At 41.5% G+C, this 19,830-nt stretch overlaps 1 protein-coding gene across 1 annotated transcript in view; it reads right to left on the bottom strand.

Moving 5' to 3' along the window:
- The window catches only part of LOC146617421 (exostosin-1), a 378,284-nt gene that overhangs the window by 92,919 nt on the left and 265,535 nt on the right, over positions 1-19,830 (bottom strand). The gene's annotated exons all lie outside the window — the stretch shown is intronic.

Here is a 19,830-nt window from a genome sequence, read left to right as displayed (position 1 = left end):
GGCCATCAGTCAAACAATACTGCTTGGTCTGGGTCTAAACAGAGCGCTTTGTGTGTGACATATTCTTTTGCGCATGCGGGCCGCTTTGAGCGTTCGCACTAGGGAGCGTTTGCTGTCACATTTTATTTGTAAAAATAAAAAATGAAATGTAAATTGCCCATAATCTTCTCAAGTAGTTCAGGACACAGTACCTTTTTCCTGTATTTATCTTTGCTTCTCCTACACCAGACCAGTCTGGCCAATAAGTGGACTAAATGTTCTCATGTGGTTTATAGTGACACTATTTGGTTTGCTTGGAGTTTTCTCTGTGTGAAAAGAAACCCAACCACAGGAAAGACCTACAAGTTTATAAAGTCATCAAGTAATTTGGAATACAGTAAAACAAATTACAGGAGTGAAAAGTCCTTAACGTCCTTTCACACTGGCTTCTGGTCAGCGTCTACATCCACACGAACTGCTAGCTAACGCAGCCTCCATTGTAAAACTCAGGCTCTTCTTTTAATGGTCAGATATGTGAGAACTATTTGTAATGTTTCAGCTGAAATTTGAATCAAAATGTAATGAGTTGATCTCAACATATAAAATATAGGGAACGTACATTTCACCCTGACTTGAAGCACCACTAAATGTGATTATTCAACAGACACGTATTAACTTCGCAATGAAACTTAAAAAAAAAATAAATTTTTGTTTTAGTGGTTTTCATCTGGATTATCAGCATAAATAAATGAAAACAAAATAACAAATGGTCTCAAATTCATAGTCTTGGTTCCATTGTGAATTCAGAAAGATCTGTTCTGAACACTCTTTTCCTTTCAAACAGTCATCAAGTGACACAATATTGGCACCTGCAAGCAACAACACTCCATATTTTTCCCCTATTCACTGTTAATATTCTAGCAATCATGACAATCATTACTCATTATCAGTGAATAGGGAGCAGAGATGGTGGAACCCAAGGCGTGTGATCGAACGCCCCACAAGGAATCTCGTTGGTGTGTGTGTGTGTGTTCGTTGGTGTGTATGCTGTATTACACAGGAATGAAAAGGTTGGGACGTCATCAGTTCCCATATTGATTTTCCTGCTCACATGCTTAATTGAAGTTGTTGGGGTATACATAATTGAAGGTGGTTCTCTCAATCACTCTCCCTCTCGCCTTTTCTCAAACATTAAAAAGAGAAAAAGCCATACTTCTTCCTTCTCTCCATCCTTTTTTCTCATTTCTTTTCAAGAAAAAAAAGTGCTAATGGAAAGGCCTGTGGCTATGTAGTTTTAACGGAGTGGTAGGGTGCATATGATTGTGACACTGTGCTCCGCACAAAAAAGACCGTGTGTAGCTTCTTTTCGTATTTTAGTTAATTTTGCTCAGTTGTGATTAATCAGTATTAACATTTTTATGTTTTGTTCAAAACCTGGTTTAATTTTTATCATCTTAAAAAGCTACATTTCTCCCACTAATTGCTAGATGTGCGCTGAATACCACAAGGGAAAACCGAGACCCCCCACATATTCTCTATTTTATTTTGTTGCTGAACTCCTGCTGGTCTAATTCATTACAGCAAGGAACAACAGTGATTACACGCCTGAATATGCTGTTGTTGCCATGGTTCTTATTCATTCATTTCTTAACAAGCATAGAGAAAAATGGGTTTTCAAAAAGTCATCTGAGAATACACTGGCACTTCATTTATTCTTCTTCATCTGCTTGTAAGCTTTTTTCAAAAAGTAGCATTTTCACTCTTTTTTCTGACCACTTACTCTATGTATGTGTCATGCTAGTCCCCTTTGTATTGGTTCTCTATGAACATATTTTTGAGGTTTTCTCTCTCTCTCTCAGGAAAAAGATGTGTATTCCTCAAGCAGCTGACTAGTTGCTGTAGGTTTCTGGATGTGAAACTGGTTGCCAAGCGGTAAATATGGCGCAACACAAAAAACCTCCTTGTGATTTGTAACTCTCTCCAAGTTGAAAAATGGACAGAAGGCATTCTTGAATTTTACTGGCATTTATTGGACACAGGTGCCACCAATGATGCTGTGAGAACGACATAAAATAATCAATTTTCACAGTAAGCTGTTCTCATAGAGCAGGGGTCGGCAACCTGCGGCTCCGGAGCTGCATGCGACTCTTTAGTCCTTATAGTGCGGCTCCGCATGGTTTGGGAAAATAAATTAGAAGTATTTAGCTGAAGTGTATTTTATTTATGTTAGTTCTTTTTTTTTTTACTTGTACTTCTAAATTGGAAGATTTTTGTGATATTGAAATATAAAAATAAAATTACATTCTATTATTTTTTCATCGCTGAAAATAAGCGTCACACTCGCGTAAGCCGGTGTACCCGCCGAAACGCCGTGCATTTATCGAGACTTTCAACTCCAGGTAGGCCATATATGGATCTTCGGATCCACATTATGTCAGCAACTGTTCTCCACTGAGAACTATGTTAAAAACAAACGCCGCTCACGCCTCACAGATGACAGCTTACAGTCCTGCGTAAAAATGAAAGTGACTTAGTACAGCCCCGATTTACAGACGCTGTAAGTAAGATGAGTAAGATGAGTAGAGAACTGTGTTAATGGAAAACACTGACCTGTCTGCAAACACTGGCCAACTATTCGCTGACCAGATGCAGTTGGGCAATACACGTTGTTCCCTAGTTTGCAGCATTTTTATTTGGGATTAAAGTCCTTCATTTTATAGAGAATAGAATTTGAGGTAAACAGAAATTTTCACCCTTTGTTCCAACTTTACAGCTTTACACTCAAGCCTGAAAAAAGTCTAAAAAGAACTCAAATATTTGCTTTTACTGAAATTAACCAAGGTACAACAATACAAAAAGAGAAATGAGTATATTTTTGTTCTGTTTGCTTCTATTTGCATCGTTTAATGGTGCGACCAGAGCATGCAGCCTGTAGATGAGGGTGGCAGATGTGTGCCTGATGTGTGGATCCTGAGAGTTCTATTCCTGCTTTTTATAATATCGCTGCTCAAGTTCATAGCAGGTCAAAATGACCCTGAGGACACTAGGAAATAACATAGTGCTTCACGATAAGATTCATTTAATTTTTAATTATTTTTTTTTTTACATACAGTATATAAATATAAAAATATCGGTTGTTGCAAGAGTTTTTGTTGTCTTGGGGTTTTGATTTCTAAGTGATTATAAATGAGTTTGGGCTTCTGTTGAAGTTTATTGGTTTTTATTTCAGTGTTTGGTGACTTTCTGGGTGCCTGTTTTGATTTTATTAGTGGATTGTACGCTTTATTTCCTGTGACAGTGTTTAATTCCTGTTTTATCTTAACAGTAATTCTAGAAGGAGTTTCAGTTTTGCATCAAATGGTTTGGTTCATGTCTTTGTTTCTGTCTGCATGCCATCAATTGAAACATTGACTCTGCTTTTGCTAGATAGCTAGCTTTAGTTGCTGCAAACATCAAAAGAAAAAATTAATTAATGTGCCCTTAACAATTACACTAACATCTCGGACGAGCCCTTAAACAAGTAAAGATCAATTGTGTTGGCACGATTGAATGGAGAATGAACCTTCATTCTTTTTCCTTTATCTTCGGGATAGGAAGTGCGCACAGAACCAGATTAACTGCTCCAAGTGTTAATTTGCTGCCCTCCTCTGAATCCACATGTCTCCACTGATTAAAATTAGCCTGTGTCCTGTTGCTGTTCTTTGTTCATTTAAGAGGATAATTGATGGAGCCAGTAGTCTTGTTCTCTGTCCTCCATTCCCTTTCATCCTTCCTGTCTGTTTTTTTCCTTTTCCCTTTCTCCTAAACTCTACTGTTTGCCAGTCGCCTACCTCCTAAATCATGCTGTTTGCAAGCTGTCTCCTCAGGCTAGAGTGTGTGTTGATGTGCCTGTGCTTGTTTTTGTGTGTGAGCTCTCTGCACACACTACTCTGAGTACCCATTTCACATGCTAACAATACTGCCTGCCAGTATTTTGTTTTGCTTTATTAATCCTCACTCTTATATAGGTCAATACAACATGTTACAAGTAGGAAAATATTAAAGTACTGCTGTTTTATTTGGAACTCCAGCACAATTTCACTCTGCACATCACAGAGATGTACTCAATTAACTTTATGTGCCATGACATCATATAAGCATGCTCAGCCTATTCAGTGTCACTACAGCTTGTCATTTCTGTCAAATGTGCCCTTTTCAAATTTGAACAGCAGTGGACTTGCTAATCCAGATCATTTGGAACCAAGAGCTGAAAGAAAACTAAAATCACTATGAGGACTACTCCTCCTCCTCCACCATTTCCACTGTGCGCCCAATTGTGCATTGAGGAGCAGACACGTGTCTTTGCAGTAAGGGAACCACCCCAACTTGTTTCCAACTAATTATATGATGGCTATATTCCCATATAAAAGCAATGCTGCTGTGTGTCATTAACTGATAGATGGCGACCTAACATCCCTAATCTGTGAGGTTCTGACTGGATTTTGAAAGGGAATTTCTCAAAATGCATGCAAGCAACAACAGATTTGTGATTTACGACTTATTATCACCATATCATCATAAACTCATTGCATGTAATCAACCAACTTGATGGTTTAATCACACTGATAACAAACTGTTAGAATGATTACTTCTTATCCTGGTTTTATGACTGTTTTTAGTGCTAACGTTGCTTTAACTGCATCTGCAAATGGTCACAGACATGGCCCCCATCTTTGAAGAACCATTTCAAAGGCATCAAGATTCCAAGATTTTCCTTAGTGTGACTCTAACATAAAAAGGTGTGATGGCAGGAAGCAAGAACACAAATGGCAAACGTATGCTGATTACAAACAATAAACAGAATATGGTTGAATTTTTATTGACTTCTTGAAAAAAAAAATCAAATGTGACTGATTTATGGCCACTGCATACATTTCCCCACTTATTACTAGTGTGTGTATGTCGGGGGGGATTAAGTTAATGAAGTTGTTTTATATAGTTTTCCATAAAAACTTGCTTTATTTTGTGTTAATAAAGCATCTTGGAGAGAAGGAAAATAAGACAGACACTCAAAGAGTACCATTAGAAAAATCAGCTCTGAGAGAGAAGATCCATATTTGCTCCATTATAGCTAGCTTAGCGAGCCTGGGCAGATTCAACCACATAAAAAACCAGCAAATTTCCCTGAGTCTCACTGTGTTTAATGAAGCAGGCCTGAAAAGCGCCTGACTAGTTCTACAGCATGCTGAGCTCACAAATACCAAGTAAAATTAGCAGTGATTTAGAGATGTGTAAATTACCCAATGAGCTCTTCTGGCAAAGTAGTCCAATTTGTCGAAAAACTATACTATGTCATATGAGCTATAAATCGCACACCTATGGCAAAGAAATGTTTGCCAATGCAGGTAATACATTCTACACTATGTTTCTAAAAGACAAAAATGTCTTTTGGAGTGGAGGGCATGGTTAGCTGCGGCTTTGTAGATTAAAACTTTACTTGGTGGTTAATCATTAAGATATGGTGAGTCAAGATGTGGATTTAGCAATATTTTGAACTTTTAAATATCCAATCAGAACATTAACTAATACTACTGTCATCACCCATAGTGAGTTTGGCCCAACAGCTCTTCATCAGTCTCAGTCAATTCTTCACAGATTTTTCATAGACTCACTTCAGCAGTTTAAAAGAAAGAAAGAAAGAAAGAAAGAAAGAAAGAAACTGAGCTCATAGCCTTTTTATTTTTTGCCAGTCTTGGTTATACTAACTGTTCCATAATGAATTAAGCCAACCACAACTTTTACTGAGAATTTATGTTCGTTGTCCTAAAATGAGGATGCTGAGTAAAAAATAGACTTATATTATTTAGTTTGATAAAATATAAATGTATCAAATACAGGTCCAAATTCATCCAACCCATACCTCTGATCTCACACCTTTTGAATCAGTGAATGAGCCCTGGAACAAAAGCACGTGCAGTGCATTTCTAATCTCCATTAGGCTACATGAGAATAACAGAGACAGCCATCTAGCAAGTCAGAATGTAAAAACTGTCAAATACAATGAAGTAATTCATGTTGATAGTGCGAAGCAGTAATCTTTGAGAGCTATCAAGCAACATAATGTAAGGACATTATGAGATAAAAGGTGTTAAAACAATGCATATTGGCAGTGTGTGATTCCTGAAATCGCAGAATAACAAAAAGAGGCAAACTTGATGATGAAATGTTGATGAGATCTCAATGAATGAAAATGAGGAAGAAAGAGCTCATCTTCATTTCTGGCAAGCATAAATGTATGAGGGATACCAAAGGTTATAAAGTGAAGAAGAAACTAGGCTTGTGGAGGTAAAAGTGGACAGAGTAAAGTCATGGAAAAGACATTAGTCACACTTCCAGTGAGCCATAGCGACACACTTCTTAGTGCTGTGAAATGAACTGTTAGGGCATTAGAGAGTCAGTGGCAGAAACCAATAGTGAAAATGGTAGTCTTGATCTCAATTGTAAGAAGATTGTAACCCAGAGATAAACCCATATATGCAAATGTATGGACAGCAGACTTGTTGTACATTTTACTTATTTATTACCTCTGTCAGAGACACTTTCTTTAATGAGAAACCTTGCTTATTCTTAATCATGTCACTTGAAGACATCTGTTTTTAAGCTTCATTCATGTTGCCAAGTTAAAAACACCATTCCATTTTTTTTCTTTTAACATTACTTCTCAAATAGATTGTTGTGATTAACTACAGCTTATTTCCTCCATTTTTCACTTCTTTACGACTGGCCGTTCAAAATTTCGATTCCTTCAATCTCCCTGTTGGTGTCCATGTATCGATCATTAAACACCAGACATTTTAAGAATCAAAAACAAACTTAGAAGTAGAATATTTAATATTTTAAAAGGGAATGAATCTCTGCATTAAAACCAACATGTTTTCATTTTCATGATAGACTGAATTGGGTTAACAAAAAACCTGGCAGTCATGGTGATTCTAATGGACATATAATTTTCTCAATAAAGTAAGTAATATTACGCAGGGGACTGTCATCGGCTACATCCAGAACTCCACGCACTAGACAGACAGGTGGCTTAGCTGTGTATTTAGCTTCAGGCTAAAAAAAGTGAGCCCCAAGCCAAGTTGTCTGCATACTAAAGTGTTTAAGGACCATGCTGAGTAAAACATAAATACCACATTAACTTGCCTTGGGCAGTATTATGCTATCAGCACACTTTGGTATGCCTTTGAGTTGTATATAAATATATATTTGTCACTGTCTGTGCCACAGGCTTTGCTGGCAGACTTTGTGGTATTTGATATGCCTGCCATTTGCCAGGGCAGAACTTTATATTCCAACAGTAGTACCGGGACACATACACACATGGTCACATAAACAGACATTTGGTCACGGGTAGCCTGTTCATATGCTGCCTCTAGCTTCAACAGTGATGGCATCCCGCAGACACTAAAATAACTCTGGTAAACAGAAATCAGTGTCTATGCATCAAATTCATAAGCAATTCTCCCATTTTCACTTAACTTAAAAGCCATGCTGTGTTAAAACTAAAATACTGACTGCAGCTTATGCCTTTCTTGTTTATTACTACAATTTGTCCCACTTGCAGAATGAATTTAAAGAGAATGGTCTCTTCTTTTCTCTTCACAATTCAAAGACAATGATGTTATCTGTAAACAGGTGCAGTGGCAGAGTGATGGACTTTGGTTCCTTTGACTCCAGCTGAGACATTTGGATGTCACTGTGGCTGATTTTGACCTTTATCTCTAAACTTAAGTTCCAATATGGAAATTATGATTTTCCCTTTCCTCCTTAACCACATGAGATCAAATGTATCTTCTAATTCAGTGTTGCAAATATAACTAGAAGTCTCAGAAACACTGCAAAGTTAGACTCATTTCAGTCCTCACTGTTTAGCAGGAGATGGATTGAAATGCAGGACTTAAACCTCAAAGAAGACAAAAGCAAACCCTTTATTGAGGTCAAATGCATACAGTTTCTGAAGTTCAAATTCAGTAGACTCAAGCATAAAGCAGAAATTCAACTACAGCCAAAATATCTATTGGATGGATGACTAAAGATGGGTAACTAAACACTGCTAAATACAAACAAGACAATCATAGGCGAGTAGTAAAACTAAAGACAAGTCACAAAGCACAGTAGGATGGAAGAAAGGGAACCAATAACTGAAAGGAAACTCAGCATATATATTAGTAATTACGAGAAAATACTATAAAATAGCAATAAATAAAAACCTATGAATGCATCTTTTGAGCGAATAAAAAATAAATCAAATCTAGAGGAACAACTAGAAGTTAAGAAATGCAGAAATCTTCATATCTAAGAACAAAGTTAACATAATTTTTGACAAAATTTTTGTAATTGTGTAGAGTGGGATGATAATAAATGTGCGATCAAACTTTTTTCACTTGATATTTATTACAAACAGAATTATCAGAATCAGAATACTTTAATTAAATAATCCCTAAGCAAATTAAGTAAAGCGTGTGGTGTGTAGCTGCGGCGCTGAAGTCCCATTCCTCAATGAAAGTAACAGTTCTGTGGCAACAAGGAGAACCAAAACTTTCGAGATATTGTTTGAAAAGGAAACTATTAACCCTTTAAGACCTACCATAGAACCAAGTCCGCCAGAGCTTATATTATATTTTTACATGTTGTGGAGCCATTTTTGGGAGCATTTCAAGTTGCTATACATCAATACAATCATTACAGCCTAAATTTTAATAATATGCATGCATTAAGTGCATAGTAATTACATAAATTGCAAAAAAGTGCAATAAACTATAAAAAAATTGGAAATCGTTTTTGTTTTTTTAACATATATTTCTAGTTAGAGAAATTTAAGAGGCTTATCCCTCAAAACTGTAAATACAAAAAAGTTGCACAAACTAGTTTCCCACCACTGTCAAAATGCGGCAGCTCTGGTGCAGATGAGTGTTTATTTACAGGGGTGTGAGTACAAACAGCGGTGGCGACAAAACATAAAACCGGAAACCTAAACTGGGTAAACTAATAAGACAAACCAGAATGAGGATGCAGGGAGGTCCGGAGAAATACATACAGGGAGAGCGAGGGGAAACAACACAGACGAACCAGCGATTACCAAGACAGAAAATACAACTTAAATACACTCAGAGAACACAGGGAGATTACACACAGGTGGGAGACACAGCTGGGAGTGATTAACATGACGAGACCAGGGAGGCAAACTGAAAACACTCACATAAGACGCAGACCTTTACAATAAAACAGGAACACACGGGGGGGAACAGGGTAAACACCAATTAGAGAACAGAACCAAAATCGCGAAGAGAAAACACAAAACGCTGGGTCAAAAGGACCCAGGATCATGACAGTACCCCCCCCCCCTCAAAGGCTGGCCCCAGACAGCCCAACAAGAAACAAAACAGCCAGAAAAAACAGAAAACAACCCGACCAGGGCGGGCGGCGGGGGCCCAGGAAGGAGGGCTCGAAGCAAAACAAAACCGGAGCACCAGAAGGCCAAAAGACAAAAACATAAAATGAGTCCAAAACCAAAAGAAACGAAGCACACCAGAACACAGGAAAAAACAGAGTCCAAAACAGAAGAGTTCAGGGGGCCGACAGCACAGGAGTCCAAAACAGTTCAGGGGGCCGGCCAGGGGGCCGACAGCACAGGAGTCCAAAACAGTTCGGGGGGCCGGCCGTGCGGACGGCAACGGCGGCGACAGGGACACAGTTCGGGGGGCCGGCCGTGCGGAAGGCAACGGCGGCCACTCAGGCGATGGCGGTCCGGGGGCCGGCCGTGCGGAAGGCAACGGCGGCCACTCAGGCGATGGCGGTCCGGGGGCCGGCCGTGCGGAAGGCAACGGCGGCGACGAGGGAGACGACGGAGCAGTTCAGGGGGCCGACCGCGCGGAAGGCAACGGCGGCGACTCAGGCGATGGCGATCCGGACCAGGCGAGGCTGCAGAGGCCGGACCAGGCGAAGCACAGGCAGAGGCCGGACCAGGCGAGGCTGAAGGCTCTGAGGCCGGACCAGGCGAGGCTGAAGGCTCTGAGGCTGGGCCAGGCGAGGCTGAAGGCCCTGGAGCTGCAGCAGGCGAGGATGATGATGGAGCTACAGCAGGCGGCTGGACGGGCTGAACGGGTCCCTCGGACCCTCCAGCGGAGGCAGGAGGCTGAACGGGCCCCTCGGACCCTCCAGCGGAGACAGGAGACGAAGGCCGGAGAAGTCCCTTGGACCCTCCAGTGGAGACAGGAGACGAAGGCCGGAGCGGTCCCTCGGACCCTCCAGCGGAGACAGGAGACGAAGGCCGGAGCGGTCTCTCAGACCCCCCAGCGGAGACTAGAGACGAAGGCCGGAGCGGTCCTACGGACCCTCCAGCAGAAGTCACCACTAAGCCAGCAGTCATGGAGTCCTCTGGCAAACACGAAGGCAACTGGCGATGCACTGAGCACTGGCTCTGCCCAGGCAACGCTGACATGGTGCAGTTCTCAGGTGGCTGCATAAACTTCAGGGGTCCAGAATCAGCCGGGGACTGAGACCTAGCCTCTGGGGAAGCCCTGGAGCGGCAAACTGTGCCAATGGCGGCTGAACCATGAAAAGCACCTTGAGGTGAAATTAGACTTTCTCCCTGCATGGAGTGAATGAGTGAAACCGGTGATACTGGAGCCAGAGCTACGGGTAGCGGGGGCACTGGAGCTACTGGGGCCTGCGCTACAGGCGGCACTGGAGCTACTGGGGCCTGCGCTACAGGCGGCACTGGAGCTACTGGACTGAGGGTGGCACTGGAGACTGAACTGAGGGTGGCACTGGAGACTGAACTGAGGGTGGCACTGGAGACTGAACTGAGGGTGGCACTGGAGACTGAACTGAAGGAGGCACAGGAGACTGAACTGAAGGAGGCACAGGAGACTGAGCTGAGAGGAGCACTGGCTGCGGGGGAGCTAACCGAGCTGAGAGTGGCTGCGGGGGAGCTAACTTAGCTGCCGGTAGCTGCACAGGCGATAAGCAGCTCGCGTTGACATCCGCCACACAAAACGCAGCCCCTGAATGAACAGTCATGCAGTCCGAAAATGAAAAAGAGTCCTCACTCACCACAGCCGGCGATTTAGAAGCCCGAACGTCCGGCTGTGGGGTGGCGCGCTTGCGGCGCGATCGGCGTTTCCTCCCCGCAGACGGCTCCGACGGGCCGGGCAAGATCACATCCGGCGAGTCGGGCAGCGAGGCAGGAGTGGCAGAGAGAAGGTGCGGTGTGAGCCGGAGAAAAGCCTGCATGGTCGGAGGAAGCGACTGCAGAAGCCATGGCAGGCCAGAAAAGAGCCGTTGTAGCCGACTTTCCACGGCACGACGAAGCTCCTCTGGAGGGTTCTCCAGCCATAGCCCGAGGAGAATCTCCACATTGTACGCAATGTCGTCCTGGAGCTCCTCGGATGGATTCACTGCCGCTGGGTCCATGGTGGCTGGTTCGTACTGTCACGGTTTGCCGGGGCAAGCCATGTGGAATATGAAATAGGACCCAAAATGCGGCAGCTCTGGTGCAGATGAGTGTTTATTTACAGGGGTGTGAGTACAAACAGCGGTGGCGACAAAACATAAAACCGGAAACCTAAACTGGGTAAACTAATAAGACAAACCAGAATGAGGATGCAGGGAGGTCCGGAGAAATACATACAGGGAGAGCGAGGGGAAACAACACAGATGAACCAGCGATTACCAAGACAGAAAATACAACTTAAATACACTCAGAGAACACAGGGAGATTACACACAGGTGGGAGACACAGCTGGGAGTGATTAACATGACGAGACCAGGGAGGCAAACTGAAAACACTCACATAAGACGCAGACCTTCACAATAAAACAGGAACACACGGGGGGGAACAGGGTAAACACCAATTAGAGAACAGAACCAAAATCGCGAAGAGAAAACACAAAACGCTGGGTCAAAAGGACCCAGGATCATGACAACCACAGGAAATTTATTTTGAGTGTCTTCATAGTTTTATTTTTGAAATACACCAATTTCTATACACTGCAGGAAAAACGAAAATAAATATTATACTGCAAATTTGCAAAAAAGCAGCATATGCATCAAAATAAACTATTTCCAGCAGTGCAATATGAGTCCTAAGCATCCCAGAAACGACACAGAAAGTCATAAAGTCAAACATAACTTTTAAAAACACCAGGCCTTGATGGCCTTGATGGGAAAAAACTACATTTACGCGAAAATGACGTCACTCCCGGTTTCGGGCAGGTCATGGCGGACATGCAATAGTTCGTGCTGATGGACGTAGGAAGTGTTATGAACAGCTGATCGGATCGGCAAAGCCTGTTTCTGGAATATTATGTTTTTGTTGCTGCAAGTGCTTTTTATGCAGTTTTTGCAAAACTATATGTGGAAGGAAACTGTGACCTAGGACAAGCTGATGGCATAAGATGTAAGTACAACTCCTCCGGTTTCATATGCAAAAAAAATTATTGCGCTAGCTCATGTGGTTGCAGTGCTACCAGGATTTAAAAATAGTTACGCAAAACGGAGCGTGCCCGCTCTGGCCGGTTTTAAAGGGTTAAACAAACTAACATTCTACAATACCAAGTATCAGACAAAGTAACAAAAGTTCAAGCAGTGGTTCTCAAACTTTTTACATCATTCCCCACATGGCAGGAAGAAATATTTTCACACCCACTCGGCACCACTGTAAACGATGCATGATAGACCCGACCACATGCATGTTCGCACTTTTTAGCACACTTCTTTATTGCGGCTGTCAACTTACACAGGCAGCTGAAGCTTTTCAGCAGATGCAGCGGATACGCATATTATTAACATAACTGCATGACTGAAACAGGCTGCATGCCGGTTGATGCATGGGCACAGAGTGCAAAACATTTCAACAAATTTACTAAAGAATTAAATGAATGTCACACGTGCTATATACAAGTAAAAGTAAAGTAACATTTTATTTATATAACACCTTTCAAGATAAAAATCACTAAGTGCTTCACAGAAGCAGAAACGGATATACAATCTCAAACAAACAGAATCAACCAAAAGCAAGTTTAAACAGATAAGTTTTTAACTGCTTTTTAAAAGAAATGACTGAGTCCACAGATCTCAAACTCAAAGGGAGCGAGTTCCAGAGTCTGGGAGCCACTGATACATACGCTCTGTCACCTTTTGTTTTTAACCTTGTATGCTGGACAACCAGCAAGCCCTGGTCACAAGACCTCAGGGACCTGCTGGGGCGATAAGGAAGAAGAAGATCACTGATGTAAGTTGGAGCTACACCGTGCAGGGCCCTATAGGTCATGATTATAACCTTAAAATGGACCCTGAACTTGACAGGGAGCCAATGCAGTTGAATCAGCCGGGGAGTGGCATGGGAGTATTTTGGATACTTTGTCTGAAGCCTAGCAGCAACACTTTGAGCACCCTGCAGTCGTTCCAGGGAAGCATTACTTAAGCAAGTAAACAAGGAATTACAATAATCTAAGCGAGATTAAACAAAAGCATGAATAATCATTTCCAATTCGGAGTGTGACACAATGGGACTCAGCTTGGCAATATTTCTTAAATGGTAAAAACAAGAGTGAACCAAAGATATAACATGTGTGTCCAGGGTCAGAGCTGGGTCAAATGTAACACCAAGGTTTATAATGGAGGGTTTAATATAAGAAGCAAGGTGGCCTAGATTTTTAACCACGAGGGGAACAAGTTTCTCAGGAGCAAAGGCAATGACTTCAGTTTTCTCAGCATACAAATAAAAAATAATCATAAATATAGGTGTACTTAAAAATATGTCAAGTATATTCAATTGGGTTTCAAGGAAAACATCAAAAGACAGCACTTTGCACTTGCTTTTACTACAAGCTTTGTAAAGGACATTTAAAAAGAACAGAGAAAACAAAATTATTACATAGTATGCTTTTAAAAGTAAATATTGCCCAGAGAGTGAGCTGCCTCGGTGGAAGTTTGAGTTTTTAGTGCTTCTTGTTAATTTTGCGTGTGTTTCGCAAGTTCTGGAGTCGCAAATTCGATTCCCACCTGGGGCATCTGTATCCAGCAAGGGTCCTAAGGCTAGACCCCCCCATGTTAAGCCAGCCTACCGCAGACATGAGCGAGAGGGATAAATATGAAGTCATGGTGGCTCGGACGTCGCCAGGATCAACAAGGTTCACGTCAGGTGTTGAGGAACCAGGGCACCCTCATAAGAAGTGGGTTACTTGTTAGAATGCTGCTACGCAAGTAACCCCGGCGGAAGGGGTTACATTAACAAGATGAGGGACCCATGGAATCTTCGATACCCAACCTCCACATTGACGCCAAAACAACTATTAACTCAGTATTCCAATATTCGGAAGAAGGGACTGCTCTCACAGCTACAGACAAACAAAGTACAACACACATGATACGGCAAGGAGGAGTCAGGACGACAGGTCAGTGGGGAGATATCATCACCCCCACCCGAGACTGGGTACCAAGCCCCAAGTGCAAACGAAGAAGGATCGTTGAGTCCGAGAGGAACTGACCTGAAAGATAGAATCATGGCGAAGCTTGAAACCTGGATCCTCCGTAGCCAGTCCACTACATGAAGTACCCTCAGAAGATCTAGTAGATGATGTGAATGCAGCACTATGGACAGTACCTACCCTGTCCATTACTGGGACTAACAAGCTGATCTACATTATGGCAGCAGTGACCAGTGAACAGTTGAACCGCCACAAGGAGCAGTACCCTCCAAGGAGACTAGAGGCCAAGATCAAGGTATGGCTAACCCAAGGCCGGACAGTCCTGATACTAAAGGACCCCCAGAAGGGACTGGTCCCATCCAACTACCGCCCAATAACCTGCCTCAGGGATCATAGCGGCTCAGATGAACAGACACATGGGTCAATACATGAGTGGGGCACAGAAAGGGATTGGCAAGAATACTAGAGGCGCAGAACACCAAGGCACAAAACACTAGTACTGGTGGACCGAGCAGTCAGCCAAGACTGCAAGATTAGGCTGACCAACCTGCGCACTGCCTGGACTGTTTACAAGAAGGCCTATGACTCGATGCCCCACACCTGGATCCTGGGATGCCTAGAACTATACAAGATCAACAGGACCCTAAAAGCGTCAATCAGGTCCTCAATGGGGATGGGCAGACAACACTGCAGGTTAACATCAATCCCCATAGCACAAATCACCATCAAGTGCAGGATGTCCCCACTGCTGTTCTGCATAGGCTTAATCCCCCTCAGTCAGATTATTGACAAGACTGGCTACCAGTACCAACTATGGAATGGAGCAGTTGTCAGCCACCTCCTGTACATGGATGACATCAAGCTGTATGCCAAGAGTTGACGAGACATTGATTTACTCACACGGGATGATGGAATTTGTTTGAGTCCTATTTTGTGTGTACATTTTTATATGGTGTCAGTAAAATATTTGACATCGGAATGTCCTTCGGACTCGAGAAGTGTAGCCAGATGATAACAAAGAGAGGGGAGGTAGTCAGAACTGAGGGGATCGAACTACCAGAAGGAAACATTGCAGACATTGAGGACAGCTACAAGTACCTGGGGATCCCACAGGCAAATGGGAATCATGAAGAAGCCGCTAGGAAAGCTGCAACCACCAAGTACCTGCAGAGTGTCAGGCAAGTCCTGAGGAGTAAGCTGAACAGTGGGAACAAGATCTGGACTATCAACACCTACGCCCTGCTTGTGATCAGGTACCCTGCTGGGATAATAAGCTGGCCAAAGGAGATAGAAGCCACTGACATCAAGACCAGGAAGATCTTTACCATGCATGGAGGGTTTCATCCCAAGTCCAGCACACTGAGGCTGTACGCTAAGCGGAAGGAAAGAGCATTTATGCATTCATTTACACATGTATTTTGAGTTTGAGCTTGAGATAAAATATATCACACATTTCAGGTTTGACTGACTCTCTCTGTATATGCATGGGCAGTATATCAATGGACAATGTTTGTGTTTGGTTTCTCTTATTTATTAGTATAATTGTATTTAGGTAATCAGAAACACTGTAGTTTGCTTCTATGTTCTGTTGTGTCTAGAGATATTTTCTGTATTAGTACTGTAAATGATGTCATTTCTTTTGTTATGTTTCTAAGAATTTGGATATTCTTACACAAAAGAGAGGGAAATCACACATATAGAAATATATAATCTGTGTGTATGCCAAAGCGCAGGAATTGTTTTTTTTTTTTTTTTTTTGGCCTGCCATCAGCAGTTCACTCTGCTGGTCTGAAGTGAAACAAGAAGACAAGTGAAGCATGCTAGTGGCAACATTCAGCTGTCACTCTCAACATCCCAGTCTCTCTCACACACACATAAACACAGAGGGAGAGAGAGAGAGAGAGAGAAAGGCTCTCAGATTTCTCACACGCAATGCTCTGCCTAATTAAGGTCGTAATGTGAACAAAGGCAGCAGTCCTATCTGCCACAGCAGACCTCTGAGCGCTCAAGTTTAGACAGGAAACCTCTTAGTGAAGCCATGTGGGGTCCTTCATTTGTCACACACAAATGGACAGAAGGGTAAATGAATAACACAAGTAAAACTCAGAATCATGTGCAGCAAAGCTAACAGTCACTAAAAAGTCATCAGGAGGAACCTGAACTTGAACCCTAAATGAGATGGCCAGATGCAGGATCAATGCTTCAAAATTCAAACAGAGTAATGGTTCAGCTATGCTACAAATGCTCAACTGCAATCCCATCTACTAATCTGCCACCCCACATTAACTTACTTGAAGCTTAATCCTGTCCATACAGCAAATCTTAAATCACACCTGGCTTATACTCGCTGCATATCTGCAAGCCACTTTGTAAGAAGAAGATCTGCATAGTCTGCAGCGCTGCCACTGATTCTCCAGACAATAGCTTAGAAAAACTTTTCCGTTTTTCAATGTAAAATGTGAAAAACAAATTAACCGTTTTGGGGATAGTAATGTGAAATTACATCTTGTTAAAAAGCTTGAGCCTTTTTTAATTGACTTTTTTGGTATATTTAAGTTGTTTTTCAATAAATAAATCTGTATTCCCTGGTATATTTGGATCATTCAGACTCTATACAGACAAAGTGAATGTGTTGACACCAACTGATTTTAGAACTGAACCAACAGTTTGAGACACTGATTATTTAGATAAAATTATTGTTATTTTATCTACGCTCAGGCTCTTATCAAAAAGATTTTGGAGATTTTTATGTTTTTGTTGTGTAGCTGTAATCAGTTTCCAAAAGATGGCTGACAAAGTCATAGCTTGGGTGAAACTGCAGTCTTGACTGAGAACACGTAGCAGATTTTCCAGTACACACTGCTCTTCTAGTGTCTGTCCCAGATAAATGGAAGAGTTGTATTCAGAAGCGCTTTCAATGCAATGTTAAATCTGTGCCAAATCAAACATGCAAATCCATCTGCTTTGGTGACCCTTTTGGGGGGGGGGGGGGGGGGGTGAGACACAATGAGTGTAAAATTATAAATTGTGACCAGCTTCCTTCAATAACTTTACATCCTGGTCATATATCTATTCTTGTTCATATATCTACTGTATTGGTTCACTTCAAGTGCAAAATTTAGAAACTGCACACCATCGGTGCATTTATTTATTTATTGTCATTGTCAAGAACAATGAAATTGCGTTTGGGGCTTCCATACAACCCCAAAAAAAGAAGAAAATAATAAATACCCCTTAAAACCCAAGTGTACATATTTAACCCAGTGTGACTCCAATGCAATAAGACAATCCTTAGCAATAATGTTCGTAGAAATTCAGACAAAGACCTGAGATACATGACAAAATACAACAATGCAACCCATTCAATATTATTGTACTGTGAGATATGATATCAGATATGATAGTTATCTATTTAAGAAAGAGGGGGGGGGGGGGGGGGGCAGGAGGGGGAAGAGAATAAAGATATGATGCACCAATGCAGACCAGTTCATTGCTATTAAGAAGTTGGATATGGTTATTGTCCGTGAGAGGGGGGCAGAGAGTTCAGGAGCCTCACAGCCTGTGGATACAGGCTGTTGGCCAGTCTGGATGTTCTGGCCTGTATAGACCTGTACCTTCTCCCTGAGGGCAGCAGATGGAAAAGGTGGCGCGCAGGGTGATGTTGGTCCCGCAGGATACTGTGCACCCTCCTCAGACAGCGAGTGGGGAAGATATTACTGATCTCTGGCAGACTTGTTCCAATAATTCTGCCAGCTTCTTTCACCACCCGCTGTTGCATAGTGGTTGATCTAAGAAACTAGTAACCTTATGCCTATACAGTTACTGCTTATGTGTTTATGGGTGCCATGAAATAATTCTCAGTGCAACCTGCTGCTTTGTTCCCACACCCACTCGTTTGGAAAGGAAAATTGTATGAGTATCTAATAAAGCAATGGGATGGGCACAGTTAAGGTTTTGGCTCACATGTTCACACATCCATATACACACACTCAGAAAACTGTGTGTCTCATAAAAACAGTCACACAGGCGCATCCCTGTCCTCCTGCCAGTAATGAAGCAGATAATAAGCTACTTCACGCTCTGCTGTGGCAAAACCAAAATCAAAACACTGTTGATTTAAGAATCAAAATGCGTACACTCATGCGTTTTTCATCTTCCATGCTCCGTAGCAATGATGAGGTAGAGCTTTACTGTGTGTGTGTGTGTGTGTGTGTGCGCGCGCGCTGTTGCTGAATATCAAAAGACTGTGGAGCAGACTGTGCGTTTTGCTAGGCGGCGTTGAGAATCCATTCCTCGCGCCTCCCACCTCATTTCAGCTCTCTGTATTTCCAAGAAATGATTCTCTCACTGTGAGACTGATGTTGTCACAGAGAGAATTTTGGAAATTTTCTGAAGTTATGATGAAAGAACAAAGATGTAAACAAACATGCGGACATTATGATGTTTGAAAGAGACCAAAAAACAGTGAGAACAAAGTTTAAATGGAAACTGTCACTGCAGTGTGTTTGGTGTAAAATGGTTTCCAGGTCAGCTGTATGATTTGGGACTGTTAAAATGTATTACTAGAATCAACAACCAAAGGCATTTGAAGTTATTATCTTATTCAATAACATGCAATAAAAAGATCTAACATTTTCAGGATAGTAATTATTTTAACATAAGTATTTGCAAATAAATTTGCAGTCTGAGCTACAACCACTTCTGCATTTTTTGTGCTTTTGCTTTGCAGTTGTTTTCTCATTCATAGCCTAAAATAATGAACATATTATCCTCTTGGGGGAGCCTATACACTGTATAAATACAGAGTAGTTTAAGTTAGATAACACTTACTGACAAACTTCATGTTGAAACAACCACAACAACAATTTTTTACTCATCTAATTTTCAACTATCCTCTAAATTTTAAATATCAAATTCAAATTCAAATTCAAATTTTATTTGTCACGTACACAGTCATACACAGTACGATATGTAGTGAAATGCTTGGACAACTGCTCGTGACCTAAAGAAAACAAAAAAGGAAAAGGCTATGAATAAGATAGGAAATAAATATGAAAAATTAAAAAGGGTAAATTTAACTAGGAAGGAATAAAATATAAATTAAGGTTAAAAATGAAATAACTGTACAACACAAATTAGAATGAAGGGTAAATTTAACTGGGAAGAATAAGATAAAGATAAATATATAAATTAAAGTTGAAAATAAAATAACTGTACAACAAAATACACAATACACAATATAGAACTATATAAGAATGTATGAAGAAATCTAAATCTAAATAAATATATACACAATAACAGCAGCTGTACAAGTATTAACCGGAAATGAAGAATATAGTGACCAGTGTTGTGCAAAACCAAAGTCCAGAAAGTCCAGTGT

Source organism: Diplotaxodon limnothrissa, linkage group LG15, assembly GCF_057381915.1.
Source record: "Diplotaxodon limnothrissa isolate DT_005_m linkage group LG15, D_limnothrissa_male_GT1.1, whole genome shotgun sequence".
NCBI classification, from domain to species: Eukaryota; Metazoa; Chordata; class Actinopteri; order Cichliformes; family Cichlidae; genus Diplotaxodon; species Diplotaxodon limnothrissa.
This window is presented reverse-complemented; position numbering and strand designations above follow the sequence as displayed.